Here is a 17,698-nt window from a genome sequence, read left to right on the forward strand (position 1 = left end):
AAAATATATTTCAGTGGAAATGAATTCTACTCGAATTTCCAAAAATCCACTATATTCTGAATCATAAAAGACCTTCAAAGTGTTAAGAAATAGCAAAAAAACTTATAACCAACTTGGACGTCTCCGCAACCTCAGAACTCTTGCGCAATAATGAGAAAGATGATGGTGTAATAAATTTGCTCGGAAAACAATCGCCAAGAATAAATTCGGCACGAATATGGCACATTTGGATTCATGATCAGAAACAAGAGCAAAATTTTATAAAAATCTGTAAAAACTGGTAACACTCAGTAATATGTGCTGGAAAAATATTTGTGTTGCCACAAAAGTATTTTCACCACTTTTGCAACGATAATGGTGGTGAATCATGAGCATTTTGCATGTGTTTGAGGAGGGGAGGGGGTTTGCTGAGCTCAGAAGTGAGTCGTTCTCATAAACTTTATTTTGTTCCATAACTTTATGTGTGCACATTGCGGCTAGCAAATCAGGGTGCAGGAAACATCCACAATGTCCTGACACCCAGCTTGTGTTATTGGCTGCTGAAATCACATCTCTCTTCATATAAAGAGCGGACAACTTGTTTTAGCGCCATTTTGACACTGTAGCAGTGCAGAGAGGCTGCTACTGACGCTTCCACTATTAGCAGCAAGATTTTAGCTAGTTAGCTAAGTTGTATATGAGTCAGATAGTGTAGCTAGCTAGTGTCCAGTGTGGCTGATACATTTACCTTCCAGCATTTTTTTTACCATTACTGAGATCCACAGACAAAACCAGCAGGGCACATGTCCTACAAGTCTGTTGTGCACGCCTTCCATTGTGCTCCATCCATGAATATAGCATTCTAAATAATATTTTTTCAGTAGCTAAGTGTGAAACAGCCTGCTGTATTCCACCTTGTCATTTTGTGCTGAGGTAATATAAAACTGTCTGCAGACCTAAGGCACATAAAAAAAATTATAATTTTTCAGTTGCAAAAAGTAAGACAGCCTGCCATCTCCCACTTTATCATTTTGTTGGGTTGAAATTAAGCTGTCTGCAAATCTCACGAACATAACCAAAACATTTTTCTGTTGCTAAATGTCATACAGTAAGGGACCTAACTTTCAAATAGTTTGTCGCATCTACTGTGTTATAGAGGCCTGATCCAGAGGCAAACAAATAATGCTTCTGTTCCTAGTGTCATACAGTAAGGGACCTGAGTTTAAAATAGTTTGTAGCATCTAGTGTGTTATAGAGGCCTGATCCAGAGGCCACCAAAGAAATCTTCTGTTCCTACTGTCATAGAAAAGGGGACCTGACTTTAAAATTGTTTGTAGCATCTAATGTTTTAAAGAAGCCTGATCCAGAGGCCACAAAAAAATTATTGTTTTCCTAACGTCTTACAGTAGGGAACTGTTATGTTTGCTAATGACAGGTGTTATGAAGGCAATCCAGAAACACAGTGTGCTTAGCGATCAGAGCGCACACAGTGATCTGACAAATACCCAAAAATACAAGAACGAGCTCTGAGACGTGGAAACTCTGTAGACTGCACACCTGATCCTATCCTAAACACAACTAAAAGCGGCTGTGGATTGCGCCTAACAACTACCTAGGCAACTCGGCACAGCCTAAGAAACTAGCTAGCCTGAAGATAGAAAAATAGGCCTGACTTGCCCCAGAGAAATTCCCCAAAGGAAAAGGCAGCCCCCCACATATAATGACTGTGAGTAAGATGAAAAGACAAAACGTAGGGATGAAATAGATTCAGCAAAGTGGGGCCCGATATTCTAGGACAGAGCGAGGACAGTAAAGCGAACTTTGCAGTCTACAAAAAACCCTAAAGCAAAACCACGCAAAGGGGGCAAAAAAAACCCACCGTGCCGAACTAACGGCACGGCGGTACACCCTTTGCGTCTCAGAGCTTCCAGCAAAACAAAAGACAAGCTGGACAGAAAAAAAGCAACAAAAAAGCAAAAAGCACTTAGCTATACAGAGCAGCAGGTCACAGGAACAATCAGGAGAAGCTCAGATCCAACACTGAAACATTGACAAGGAGCAAGGATAGCAGCATCAGGCGGAGTTAAGTAATGAAGCAGTTAACGAGCTCACCAGAACACCTGAGGGAGGAAGCTCAGAAGCTGCAGTACCACTTGTGACCACAGGAGTGAATTCAGCCACAGAATTCACAACAGTACCCCCCCCTTGAGGAGGGGTCACCGAACCCTCACCAGAGCCCCCAGGCCGACCAGGATGAGCCACATGAAAGGCACGAACAAGATCGGGAGCATGGACATCAGAGGCAAAAACCCAGGAATTATCTTCCTGAGCATAAACCTTCCATTTAACCAGATACTGGAGTTTCCGTCTAGAAACACGAGAATCCAAAATCTTCTCCACAATATACTCCAATTCCCCCTCCACCAAAACCGGGGCAGGAGGCTCAACAGATGGAACCATAGGTGCCACGTATTTCCGCAACAACGACCTATGGAATACATTATGTATGGAAAAGGAGTCTGGGAGGGTCAAACGAAAAGACACAGGATTGAGAACCTCAGAAATCCTATACGGACCAATAAAACGAGGTTTAAATTTAGGAGAGGAAACCTTCATAGGAATATGACGAGAAGATAAGCAAACCAGATCCCCAACACGAAGTCGGGGACCCACACGGCGTCTGCGATTAGCGAAAAGTTGAGCTTTCTCCTGGGACAAGATCAAATTGTCCACTACCTGAGTCCAGATCTGCTGCAACCTATCCACCACAGAATCCACACCAGGACAGTCCGAAGACTCAACCTGTCCTGAAGAGAAACGAGGATGGAACCCAGAATTGCAAAAAAAATGGAGAAACCAAGGTAGCCGAGCTGGCCCGATTATTAAGGGCGAACTCAGCCAACGGCAAAAAGGACACCCAATCATCCTGGTCTGCAGAAACAAAACATCTCAGATATGTTTCCAAGGTCTGATTGGTTCGTTCGGTCTGGCCATTAGTCTGAGGATGGAAAGCCGAGGAAAAGGATAGGTCAATGCCCATCCTACCACAAAAGGCTCGCCAAAACCTTGAAACAAACTGGGAACCTCTGTCAGAAACAATATTCTCAGGAATGCCATGCAACCAAACCACATGCTGAAAGAACAAAGGTACCAAATCAGAGGAGGAAGGCAATTTAGCCAAGGGCACCAGATGGACCATTTTAGAAAAGCGATCACAGACCACCCAAATGACTGACATCTTTTGAGAAACGGGAAGGTCAGAAATGAAATCCATCGAAATATGTGTCCAAGGCCTCTTTGGGACCGGCAAGGGCAAAAGCAACCCACTGGCACGAGAACAGCAGGGCTTAGCCCTAGCACAAATCCCACAGGACTGCACAAAAGTACGTACATCCCGTGACAGAGATGGCCACCAGAAGGATCTAGCCACTAACTCTCTGGTACTAAAGATTCCAGGATGACCAGCCAACACCGAACAATGAAGTTCAGAGATAAGTTTATTAGTCCACCTATCAGGGACGAACAGTTTCTCTGCTGGACAACGATCAGGTTTATTCGCCTGAAATTTTTGCAGCACCCGCCGCAAATCAGGGGAGATGGCAGACACAATGACTCCTTACTTGAGGATACCCGCTGGCTCAGATAAACCCGGAGAGTCGGGCACAAAACTCCTAGACAGAGCATCCGCCTTCACATTTTTAGAGCCCGGAAGGTACGAAATCACAAAGTCGAAGCGGGCAAAAAATAACGACCAACGGGCCTGTCTAGGATTCAAGCGCTTGGCAGTCTCGAGATAAGTCAAGTTCTTATGATCAGTCAATACCACCACGCGATGCTTAGCTCCTTCAAGCCAATGACGCCACTCCTCGAATGCCCACTTCATGGCCAGCAACTCTCGATTGCCCACATCATAATTACACTCAGCGGGCGAAAACTTCCTGGAAAAGAAAGCACATGGTTTCATCACTGAGCAATCAGAACCTCTCTGTGACAAAACCGCCCCTGCTCCAATCTCAGAAGCATCAACCTCGACCTGGAACGGAAGAGAAACATCTGGCTGACACAACACAGGGGCAGAACAAAAACGACGCTTCAACTCCTGAAAAGCTTCCACAGCAGCAGAAGACCAATTAACCAAATCAGCACCCTTCTTGGTCAAATCGGTCAATGGTTTGGCAATGCTAGAAAAATTACAGATGAAGCGACGATAAAAATTAGCAAAGCCCAGGAACTTTTGCAGACTTTTCAGAGATGTCGGCTGAATCCAATCCTGGATGGCTTGGACCTTAACAGGATCCATCTCGATAGTAGAAGGGGTAAAGATGAACCCCAAAAATGAAACTTTCTGCACACCGAAGAGACACTTTGATCCCTTCACAAACAAAGAGTTAGCACGCAGGACCTGAAAAACCATTCTGACCTGCTTCACATGAGACTCCCAATCATCTGAGAAGATCAAAATGTCATCCAAGTAAACAATCAGGAATTTATCCAGATACTCACGGAAGATGTCATGCATAAAAGACTGAAACACAGATGGAGCATTGGCAAGTCCGAACGGCATCACTAGATACTCAAAATGACCCTCGGGCGTATTGAATGCAGTTTTCCATTCATCTCCTTGCCTGATTCTCACCAGATTATACGCACCACGAAGATCTATCTTAGTGAACCAACTAGCCCCCTTAATCCAAGCAAACAAGTCAGATAACAATGGCAAGGGATACTGAAATTTAACTGATCTTATTAAGAAGGCGGTAATCAATACACGGTCTCAGCGAACCATCCTTCTTGGCTACAAAGAAGAACCCTGCTCCCAGTGGTGATGACGATGGGCGAATATGTCCCTTCTCCAGGGATTCCTTCACATAACTGCGCATAGCGGCGTGTTCGGGCACGGATATATTAAATAATCGACCTTTAGGGAATTTACTACCAGGAATCAAATTGATAGCACAATCACAATCCCTATGCGGAGGTAGAGCATCGGACTTGGGCTCTTCAAATACATCCTGATAATCAGACAAGAACTCTGGGACCTCAGAAGGGGTGGATGACGAAATCGACAAAAAAGGAACATCACCATGTACCCCCTGACAACCCCAGCTGGATACCGACATGGAATTCCAATCCAATACTGGATTATGGGTTTGTAGCCATGGCAACCCCAACACGACCACATCATGCAGATTATGCAACACCAGAAAGCGAATAACTTCCTGATGTGCAGGAGCCATGCACATGGTCAGCTGGGCCCAGTATTGAGGTTTATTCTTGGCCAAAGGTGTAGCATCAATTCCTCTCAATGGAATAGGACACCGCAAAGGCTCCAAGAAAAACCCACAACGTTTAGCATAATCCAAATCCATCAGATTCAGGGCAGCGCCCGAATCCACAAACGCCATGACAGAAAACGACGACAAAGAGCATATCAAGGTAATGGACAGAAGGAATTTGGACTGTACAGTACCAATGACGGCAGACCTAGCGGACCGCTTAGTGCGCTTAGGACAATCAGAAATAGCATGAGTGGAATCACCACAGTAGAAACACAGACCATTCAGACGTCTGTATTCCTGCCGTTCAACTCTAGTCATAGTCCTATCGCACTGCATAGGCTCAGGTTTAACCTCAGGCAGTACCGCCAAATGGTGCACAGATTTACGCTCGCGCAAGCGTCGACCGATCTGAATGGCCAAAGACAAAGACTCATTCAAACCAGCAGGCATAGGAAATCCCACCATGACATCCTTAAGAGCCTCAGAGAGACCCTTTCTGAACAAAGCTGCCAGCGCAGATTCATTCCACTGAGTGAGTACTGACCATTTCCTAAATTTCTGACAATATACTTCTATATCATCCTGACCCTGGCACAAAGCCAGCAAATTTTTCTCAGCCTGATCCACTGAATTAGGCTCATCGTACAGCAATCCGAGCGCCAGGAAAAACGCATCGACACTACTCAATGCAGGGTCTCCTGGCGCAAGAGAAAATGCCCAGTCTTGAGGGTCGCCGCGCAAAAAAGAAATAATAATCAAAACCTGTTGAATAGGATTACCAGAAGAATGAGGTTTCAAGGCCAGAAATAGCTTACAATTATTTTTGAAACTTAGAAACTTAGTTCTATCTCCAAAAAACAAATCAGGAATAGGAATTCTTGGTTCTAACATAGATTTCTGATCAATAGTATCTTGAATTTTTTGTACATTTATAACGAGATTATCCATTGAAGAGCACAGACCCTGAATATCCATGTCCACACCTGTGTCCAGAATCACCCAAATGTCTAGGGGAAAAAAAAAAAAATGATGTCAGAACTTTTTCTTTCCCTCTATTGAGAATCATTAGTTGGGCTCCTTGTACTGTTATATTTGCTAATGACAGGTGTTATGAAGGCAATCCAGAAACACAGTGTGCTTAGCGATCAGAGCGCACACAGTGATCTGACAAATACCCAAAAATACAAGAACGAGCTCTGAGACGTGGAAACTCTGTAGACTGCACACCTGATCCTATCCTAAACACAACTAAAAGCGGCTGTGGATTGCGCCTAACAACTACCTAGGCAACTCGGCACAGCCTAAGAAACTAGCTAGCCTGAAGATAGAAAAATAGGCCTGACTTGCCCCAGAGAAATTCCCCAAAGGAAAAGGCAGCCCCCCACATATAATGACTGTGAGTAAGATGAAAAGACAAAACGTAGGGATGAAATAGATTCAGCAAAGTGGGGCCCGATATTCTAGGACAGAGCGAGGACAGTAAAGCGAACTTTGCAGTCTACAAAAAACCCTAAAGCAAAACCACGCAAAGGGGGCAAAAAAAACCCACCGTGCCGAACTAACAGCACGGCGGTACACCCTTTGCGTCTCAGAGCTTCCAGCAAAACAAAAGACAAGCTGGACAGAAAAAAAGCAACAAAAAAGCAAAAAGCACTTAGCTATACAGAGCAGCAGGTCACAGGAACAATCAGGAGAAGCTCAGATCCAACACTGAAACATTGACAAGGAGCAAGGATAGCAGCATCAGGCGGAGTTAAGTAATGAAGCAGTTAACGAGCTCACCAGAACACCTGAGGGAGGAAGCTCAGAAGCTGCAGTACCACTTGTGACCACAGGAGTGAATTCAGCCACAGAATTCACAACAGGGAACATCTAATAATTGCTGTTGGAGAAAATAGCGCAGAATAGGGAATTATCCGAGAATATTCGAGGTTAATACAATTAAATTGTACTCACCAAACAGAGCTGTTATTAGAGCATGTAGGTTTATCCACTGCAGCAGATCCACCAGTAACTGGATGACAGAGTTATATAGATTAATGGGAAAGCATGGATTTGATCTGCACTGCCGAATAACTGAAGATCCAGAAATATTCACGTACTAAAGTGTGGCTTATTCAACGCATTTTGAGGTACAATGAATTCTTCATCAGGATGTGCCACATGACCTCTTCATCAGGATATTCCACATGTACAGTATGTGGCAATCCTGATGAAGAGGTCATTGTACCTTGAAACGCGTTAAATAAACCACACTTTAGAACGTGAGTATTTCTGGATCTTCAGTAGGCGACACCTGACTTTTAAATTGTGTGTAGCATATCTTCTTTCTCATACAGGCCTAATCCACACTCAAATAATTCTTTCTTCTGTAATTAGTGCGATACAGCATGACATATTTCACCTTGGAATTTACTGCTGCTGATATTCAACTGTTTGCAACTTTTAGTTCCAAATACTGTGCTCCTACCACACTATCTGATCAATATGCCTGAGAAAAAGTGAGACCGTGGTGGAAGGGGAATTAGGCTTGATGTTCATGGTGTAAGTGGGGTAGCTGGTAAACTTAGTGAAAGCACTAGTGAAAAAACACAACATCACATCCTATGCAAAGACACATGACAACTTCTTTTACTGAATTGGCTACTCCACTAACTTTCTTTGGCAGACGCACAGTGGTACACCTTGTTGATGAGACCCAGAAAGAGCATATGCTCAAGTGGATGGCAAATGCAGCTTCAACTGGCCTCTTCTCTTCTTCCACCTCAATGTCACACCCAGTACAGTCCACAGAGGTGGCACTCAGGTTACCTTTGCTTCCCACCACGTCCCATCTCTCCAACCGTACAACTGACTGTACAGAACCACAGATGGGTGAGTCTGAAGAGTTGTTTGCACATTCTATGCAATGGTCATCAGAAGTGTACTCTAAAGCTTCACAGAGTCAAGAGGAGGAAATCTGCACCGATGCCCCAAATTTTTTATCTTGGATGTGGGGCAGGACTTAGTAGGGTCTGAACAGCATCCTGACCCTCGTCATCAGACGTTAACCCCTGGGGGGAGGTGATCCTGATGAGACTCAGATATCTGAGGCTGACGCGGACTGTACTGTTCTATCAGAGCAGGAAGAGGAGGAGGGCGACTCCAAGAGCGAGGAATGTGATAACACAGAGGATGATGATGATGATGATGAGGTGTTAGATCCCAGTTGGGGTGAACATAGAGGCACACAGCTGAGTAGGTAATCTGAGGAGGAAGACGAGAAAGTTACATTGCGCCATGCATCACAGACACCTACTGATGCAGCCATGAAGAGAAATGCATTCACAGCCACAACTGTGGTCATGTCCAACAGCTTCCATGAGTTTGCAGCTCATAGGGGTGGCAAGGGTTGCCTAGCCTGGGCCTTTTCTGCCACTGCAAATTATGAACCTCAGAAAAAGTTAGCTTAGGTACAAAAGTAAAAATTTGTAAATCTTTATTTATACATTGTTAGGCAGCCGTCACACTAGCAGTATTTGGTCAGTATTTTACATCAGTATTTGTAAGCCAAAGCCAGGAGTGGGTGATAAATGCAGAAGTGGTGACGTGTTTCTGTTATACTTTTCCTCTATTTGTTCCACTCCTGGTTTTGGCTTACAAATACTGATGTAAAATACTGACCAAATACTGCTAGTGTGACGGCAGCCTTAAACTAGAACATATATAAAAAAAAGTACTAATGCTAAATCAGAGGCCGCAAATCCAATAACAGTCTAGGGAGACCTTAATTCACCATTAGCTCATAAGTAAAGTCTTAATTAGCATAGGCATATATTGAATGCTGGAAGATACTTTAAGAAAATTTAAATAGTTATTAAAAAGATGCAAATAAATAATGCATACGATATAATCCTATAAAGTGCTTGTTTCAAAAATAAAGTTCTATAGCTTACAATGCATACCAAGTACAGACATTAAATATATATTAAATGCTGAAAGGTGCTTTATAAATATAGACTGCTGCTAAAAAACATGCAAAAATAATTGTGCATTCAATGTAATGCAAAGTGCTGTAGGATTCATATGCATGTCAAAATAAGCATGATCAAATAAAGGGAACTTACATATGCAAGGTCTGATGTAGGTACTCCCACCGCCCCAACGTGCGCTTCATCATTGCACTTCCTCAGGAGGCACGTGTCGGGGAGGGAGGTCAGCACATATATGTGGCAGAAGGGCCAATAGCATCCTAAAAACACATGTGTATGCAATTATTTATTCCTTGGACAGCACGGTGGCGCAGTGGTTAGCACTGCAGCCTTGCAGCGCTGGAGTCCTGGGTTCTAATCCCACCCTGGACAACATCCGCAAAGAGTTTGTATGTTCTCTCCGTGTTTGCATGGGTTTCCTCCGGGTACTCCGGTTTCCTTCCACATTCCAAAGACATACTGATAGGGAATTTAGATTGTGAGCCCCATCGGGGACAGCGATGATAATGTGTGCAAACTGTGAAGCACTGCAGAATATGTTAGCTCTATATAAAAGTAAAGATTATTATTATTAATTATTTTAACTGCGGAGAAGGCGACGCATGTTCGATCAATCTCTGATATAAATGAACAAATGAACTTCAAATTATGAGCAAACTCACGTGATCTGCCAACTTTGAAAAAAAATTAAGTAGAGGTAAAAAATTCAATAATTTCATTTCTACATGTGTGAACCTTCACATGCTCAATCATAATGCATTACTGTTGGAATCCCACTGCGCAAAAATGGAGACCAATGAACCTCAACAATCATCAGCCATCCCATCAATCGCATCTTCTGCTTCTTCCTCCTCCTCTGTTATCATGCCAACTGTTGAAAAGCAGAACCCAATCAAGTCACGCTGACTGAGAGCCCACCGTCAGCTGTAATGGAAGTGAACATGCCTGCTGTTTTTGACCGATCTCTGAGAACGAGCACACCTCAACTTTCTCAATCCACCGTAACATCTCCACCTTCACCTCTCTCACAGTCCAGAAGTTTGTCCAGTTCACAGTACTCCGCCTTCTCTCAGCACTGCAGCAAACCCATGGTTCTGCAGTTGTGGTCATGTAAAAGATTGTTTGCTTCAATGCATGACAATGCTAAGAGGTTGAACTCCACCATCTCCAGTCAACTGCAGGTAAATGCTGCCTTTTCGCCTGGTAGATACAGATGGTTTCTGAAAGCTGATGGCCATCGCAGACCCCCAGTACCAATTGCCCAGTTGCCATTACTTTTCTAAGAAAGCTGTGCCTGAGCTACACCAGCATGTCACAGACAACATCACCCGTTCCTTGACTAAATCTCTGTCTGCCAGGGTGCATTTTACCAGAGACACTTGGATGAGTAAGCATGGTTAAGGGCGTTACATCTCGCTGATTGGGCACTGGGTGACTCTGGTGGCTGTGAGAGCAAGTGCTGCTCTGCAAGTCTTGGAATCCCCAAGGCTTGCAGGACAAGCTTCTATATTTAACACTTCCTTCACTGCAACTGCTTCCTCCTCTATCTCCTCTAGGGCTTCCATTTGCACTCTCAACCTCTGTACTGCACAGCCAGGGTTCAACGCAATCAGGCAGTGTTAAAATTGATATGCCTTAGAGATTGCAGTCATACAGCTGAAGAGTTGTAACATAGTAACATAGTTTTTAATGTTGAAGAAAGACTTTAAGTCCATCTAGTTCAACCTGTATCCTAGCCTAACATGCCCTAACATGTTGATACAGAGGATGGCAAAAAAAGCCATGTGGCAAACAGTAAGCTCCACATTGGGGAAAAAAAATTCCTTCCTGACTCCACATACGGCAATCAGACTAGTTCCCTGGATCAACGCCCTATCAAGGGATATAGTGTATATAACCTGTAATGCTGTAAACCATGAAAGCTCATTTGACATTTATCAGCCCAAGCATCTAGTTTACATAAATCATCCTGTAATATAAACTTGTCCTCCCCAGTATTGATTATCCTGCAGAGTTTAGTGTCATCTGCAAAAATGGAAATTCTAGTTTGTATGCCCCCTAAAGGTCATTAATAAATATGTTAAAGAGAAGCGGGCCTAATACTGAACCCTGTGGTACCCCAATTTTAACTGTGACCCAGTCCGACTGTGTTCCATTAATAACCACCCTTTTTCTTACAATCCCTTGTGGACAGCTCTCCAGGCCAAGTTTGATCAATGGCAGTCTCCGCTAGACTTGCATCCAGGGAAGGCAGTGTCTGATAATGATACGAACCTGGAGGCAGCCCTATAGCGAGGCAAACTCACACACGTGCCTTCCATGACTCACATCCTCAGCCTGGTGGTACAATGCTTTCTCAGCTACTATCTTGGCCTGGGTGAGCTTCTCCAGAAAGTATGGATGCTGTGTGCTCATTTCTGCAGTTCGCACCCCTCAGGTCTTTGACTTGCATCGATACAGATGTCTTTTTCCATGCCAGTTAACAGGTTGATATGCAATGTGCTGACATGGTGGAATTCCACACTGCACAAGTTGCAGCAACTGTGGCAGCAGCAATGAGCCCTGATGCAGTATGTCATTTCGTATAGCCTTGTCCAATGCAGTACTGACGTGGCGCATATCACATTTACAGAGTGGGCACAGATTAAGGACATCTGCACCTTTTTTAACAGTTTCAAAATGGCTGCAAAGATAGTTAGCGCTAACGACGCTGTCATCAGCATCACTATTCCAGTCATCTGTATGCTGGAGCAGACTTTGAATAGCTTGCGGGAGGAGATGCTGGTCCTAGAAGAAGAGGAGGAAGCAGGGGAGAATGTGAAAAGTGTAACATTGTCTATAAGTTCAAGACTGTCGTCACACAGGCGAGTGCCAATGGAGGCTGGATTACTGTGATCGAGGGGGCTGGTGATATCATACAAAATGTTATCGAAGGTGCAAGATCTGAGGAACAAATGGAGGAGGAAGAAGTGATGGAGGAGCAATTGTCAGAAGAAAAGGATAATCCACTCATCTATGTTGTTCATGGTTGGTGAGAGGGGATGGAGGAAACAAGCATCATTGTTACCCAGCCACCAACACAGCATAGGCTTGGACCTCATGGTAGAGTCCGACATATGAGTTCCTTCTTACTGCATTATCTGCAACATAATCCGCGTTTAGTTATGATTAGGAATACTGCTGACTACTGGGTTGCAACTCTGTTAGATCCACATTATTAAACCAAATTTTGCCAAATGCTTCCTGCCCTGGAAAGGGACCCATGAATGCTGGAGTATCGAAACAGTCTTTTACATCTTGTCTGCCAATATTATTTGGAAATGTGAACACTCCTGGTTGGGTGTACACCTGCTAGATTGGGCATAGTGAAAAACCTGTTGGTCTCCATTATACTATTTCTACTGTGGTGAAATTTATGCCCCTTTGGTATTGTCTGCCAATAATTTTTGGAAATGTGAACACTCCTAGTTGGTTGTCCATCTGCTGTATTGTGCATAGTAAAAGACTTGTCGGTCCCTATTATACTATTTCTACTGTGGTGAAATTGATGCCACTTTGGTATTGTTTGGCAATATATTTTGGAAATGTGAACACTCCTGGTTGGGTGTCCATCTGCTGGATTGAGCGTAGTGGAAGACCTGTCGGTGCCAATTATACTGTTTCTACTGTAGTCAAATTGATGCCACTTTGGTATTGTCTTCCAATATTTTTTGGAAATGTGAGCACTGCTGGTTGGGTGTACACCTGCTGGATTGGACATAGTGAAAAACCTGTTGGTCCATATTATACTATTTCTACAGTGGTGAAATTGATGCCACTTTGGTATTGTCTGCCAATAATTTTTGGAAATGTGAACACTACTGGTTGGGTGTCGATCTGCTGATGGGCGTAGTAGAAGACCTGTCGGTCCCTATTATACTATTTCTACTGTACTGAAATAGATGCCACTTTGGTATTGTCATTCAATAATTTTGGAAAAATTCAACACTCCTGGTTGGGTGTCCATCTTATGGATTGGGTGTAGTGGAAGACCTGTCAATCCCTATTATACTATTTTTACTGTGGTGGAATTGATGCCAGTTTGGTATTGTCTGCCAATAATTTTTGGAAATGTGAAAACTCTTGGTTGGGTGCCTGTCTGCTGGATTGGACGTAGTGGAAGACCTTTCAATTCCTATTATACTATTTCTACTTTGAAAAAACATAAAAATTGAGCTTTGCTTGAGTTGGTACACACACAGCTTGTAAGCGCATGTTCACATTGGCCATAAAACATATAAAATTTACAAGAGAATAAATGAGCAAAAACCCTGCTGTAACTAAGTCAATAAAAAACAAAAATAGCATTTAAATAACACAGAGTTTTTAGTAATACTCTTTATGATCAAAAATAGCACAAAAGCCATCCCACCATGATAAGGTAACTCTGATCGGGACGATCCTACAGTGTCTAATGTTAAAACCATACCATGTGTCAATGTTGCCCTCAGTGTGAATAAGGGCAGACAAAAGAACAGGGCCCAACCAGTGAAACACCAGTCTGGGGAAGCCTTATATGCAATCTCTAGCTCAGTAACAGGGAGGCCACACCCCGGCCTATTATACTATTTCTACTGTGGTGAAATTGATGCCATTTTGGTATTGTCTGCCAATAATTTTTGGAAATGTGAACACTACTGGTTGAGTGTACATCTGCTGATGGGCGTAGTAGAAGACCTGTTGGTCCCTATTATACTATTTCTACTGTACTGAAATAGATGACACTTTGGTATTGTCACTCAATAATTTTGGAAAAAGTGAACACTCCTGGTTGGGTGTCCATCTTATGGATTGGGTGTAGTGGAAGACCTGTCAATCCCTATTATACTATTTCTACTGTGGTGAAATAGATGTCACTTTGGTTGTGTCTGCAACTAATTTTTGAAATTGCGTAGACTCCTTTTTGGGTCTCCTTCATGCATGTTGCCTGTTGCAGTAGGCCTCCACTTCCTTGAATTCAACTACCCATGTTACTATTCTTAAATTTTTCTGAGAATGCCTGTCTACAAAACTGATATTTGTGCCCCCTGAGTGTGGCTGAGCATAAAAGCAGGTAGAGGGGTTTCATATGGTATCAGGGCTCCATGCAAAGGAGACCGACTCCGATCTCTCACCCACCTCATCTTACTGTGACGTTCAATTGAAAGCTGTAAATGCTGTCCCAGACTCAATACCTCATGCCTGGCTATTTGCTGCAGTGCCTTGCTACAATTTGTACTGTGGGTGAATTGAGGCCACTTTTCTAGTGTATCTCTCTCATTTGATGTGTTTTGGCAGCATTTCGGGCTGTTATAAGGTGTTTTGCATGTATTTTTGCCTCCCACTGACATGAATGGCGTTCGGTTTTGTTTGGTGAATATTTGTCAAATTAATTGGCGAATATTACAAATTCGACGATCGTAATGTAAACCGAACATTGAAATATTCGTTCATCTCTAGTCATGGCCTGTGCTGCCACCTTGCACGAGCATGTGCAGGTCCCTTCCAGGCCTTTTCAAAGCCAGAAGTCAGCCCACCATGAGAGGCCCTGCAATTTCAGCACAAGTGGCAGTGAATTGAAGATGCAGCAAGAACTGGACGGGTGATGATGAGCAAAGAGGCCGGAGAGGTGAGCGATAAGGTGTATATCAGATTTTTTTTTCCAACTTACAATAATTACTGCATCTTAGTACCATTCTTAACGACATATACAGTCAAAAAAATGTACAACAGAGCACACTGTAACTGTCTTTATCATTAAAGTCAATTACTTTGTCAGCGCATGTGCCCAAATTTAGTTTTGTGGTCACTTGGAGCCATTGATAGTAGAAGCAAATGCTATGTGTAGCTAGCCTAAGTCCATAAATTTACTGCACCAGCATATTTGTAAGATAATGGAAAAAAAGATAACAAAATATGACTACCTTTTTAAAGGGGTTGTCCATCACTCGGCTACCCTTCTTAAATGCTAAAGTGTCTCAGATTTAAAAAAAACAAACAAAACAAAGAAAAACTAAAACTAAATCAGAAACTCACTTCTTGTGCAAATAAATGATTCTACGGGGATACTGGTGATGTGTCTCCCAACAGTTACATGACATTATGTAACATTACTACTGCAGTCAATAAGCGGCCTGTTGTGAATTCTGTTATCGAACTCCCTCCTGTGGTCATGAATGGTACTTCGGCGAGTTCTGTCCATGGACTCCCTCTGGTGGCTGTGAGTGGAGCTGCTGCTTCTGAGGTTCCTTCCACAGGTGACGTAGGTTATTCTTTGGCTGGCTGCTCTATTTAACTCCACTCAGATCGTTACTCCATGCCAGCTGTCAATGTTCTTGTACTGGTTTAGTTCGCTCTTGGATCTTTCTGATGACCTGTCTACTCCATCAGAAGTTAAGTCCCTGCTAGTTAATTATTTGTTCATTGTTTCCTTGTCCAGCTGGCTATCATGATTTTCCCTTGCTAGCTGGAAGCTCTGGGATGCAGAGTGGCACCTCCGCACCGTGAGTCGGTGCGGAGGTCTTTTTGCACACTCTGCGTGGTCTTTTTTAGTTTTTTGTGCTGACCGCAAAGAAACCTTTCCTATCCTCTGTCTGTTTAGTAAGTCTGGCCTCCCTTTGCTGAAACCTGTTTCATTTCTGTGTTTGTGACTTTCATCTTAACTCACAGTCAATATATGTGGGGGGCTGCCTTTTCCTTTGGTGAATTTCTCTGAGGCAAGGTAGGCTTTATTTTCTATCTTTAGGGCTAGTTAGCTCTTAGGCTGTGAAGAGGCGTCTAGGTCGTGTTAGGTATGCTCCACGGCTATTTCTAGTTGTGTGATAGGATTAGGGGTTGTGGTCAGCAGAGCTCCCACTTCCCAGAGCTTGTCCTGTGTGAGTTTAACCATCAAGTCGTTCGGGGTGCTCCTAACCACCAGGTCCATAACAGTACAGCTGGCCCAAAGTATTAATGCATCTCAATAGAAGGATAAGAGAAATTCTGAGACCATTTTTTTTTCTCTGCAGTGTTTTTTGCCTTTCTCTTCCCCTTAACCTCTGGGTGGTTCAGGACACAGGTGTAGATATGGACATACAAGGTCTGTCCTCTTGTGTGGATCATCTCACTTCAAGGGTACAAAACATTCAAGATTTTGTGGTTCAGAATCCGATGTTAGAGCCTAGAATTCCAATTCCTGATTTGTTTTCTGGAGATAGATCTAAGTTCCTGAATTTCAAAAATAATCGTAAACTGTTTCTAGCTTTGAAACCCCGCTCCTCTGGTGACCCCGTTCAACAAGTAAAAATCATTATCTCTTTGTTACGTGGTGACCCTCAAGACTGGGCATTTCCCTTGCGTGATGTAGATGTGTTTTTTCTGGCTCTTGGATTGCTTTATGATGAACCAAATTAAGTGGATCAGGCAGAGAAAATCTTGCTGGCTTTGTGTCAGGGTCAGGATGAAGCGGAGGTGTACTGTCAGAAGTTTAGAAAGTGGTCTGTGCTTACTCAGTGGAATGAGTGTGCCCTGGCGGCAATTTTCAGAAAGGGTCTTTCTGAAGCCCTTAAGGATGTCATGGTGGGATTTCCCACACCTGCTGGTCTGAATGAGTCTATGTCCTTGGCCTTTCAGATCGATCGGCGCTTGCGTGAGCGCAAAGCTGTGCACCATTTGGCGGTATTCTCTGAGCATAGGCCTGAGTCTATGCAATGTGATAGGACTTTGACCAGAGCTGAACGGCGGGAACACAGACGTCGGAATGGGCTGTGTTTTTACTGTGGTAAATCCACTCATGCTGTCTCCGATTGTCCTAAGCGCACTAAGCGGTTCACTAGGTCTGCCACCATTGGTACGGTACAGTCGAAATTTCTTTTGTCCGTTACTCTGATTTGCTCTCTGTCGTCCTATTCTGTTATGGCATTTGTGAATTCAGGCGCTGCCCTGAATTTGATGGACTTGGAGTTTGCCAGGCGCTGTGGTTTTTTCTTGGAGCCCTTGCAGTATCCTATTCCATTGAGAGGAATTGATGCTACGCCTTTGGCCAAGAATAAGCCTCAGTACTGGACTCAATTGACCATGTGCATGGCTCCTGCACATCAGGAAGATATTCGCTTTTTAGTGTTGCATAATCTGCATGATGTGGTCATTTTGGGGTTGCCATGGCTACAGGTCCATAATCCAGTATTGGATTGGAAATCTATGTCTGTGTCCGGCTGGGGTTGTCAGGGGGTACATGGTGATGTTCCATTGCTGTCAATTTCCCCTTCCACTCCTTCTGAAGTCCCTGAGTTTTTGTCAGATTACCGGGATGTATTTGAAGAGCCCAGATCCGGTGCCTTACCTCCTCATAGGGATTGCGATTGTGCTATTAATTTGATTCCTGGTAGTAAGTTTCCCAAGGGCCGACTGTTTAATTTATCTGTGCCAGAGCACGCCGCTATGCGGAGTTATATAAAGAAATCCTTGGAGAAA

Source organism: Ranitomeya imitator, chromosome 5, assembly GCF_032444005.1.
Source record: "Ranitomeya imitator isolate aRanImi1 chromosome 5, aRanImi1.pri, whole genome shotgun sequence".
In the NCBI taxonomy this organism is placed as follows: Eukaryota; Metazoa; Chordata; class Amphibia; order Anura; family Dendrobatidae; genus Ranitomeya; species Ranitomeya imitator.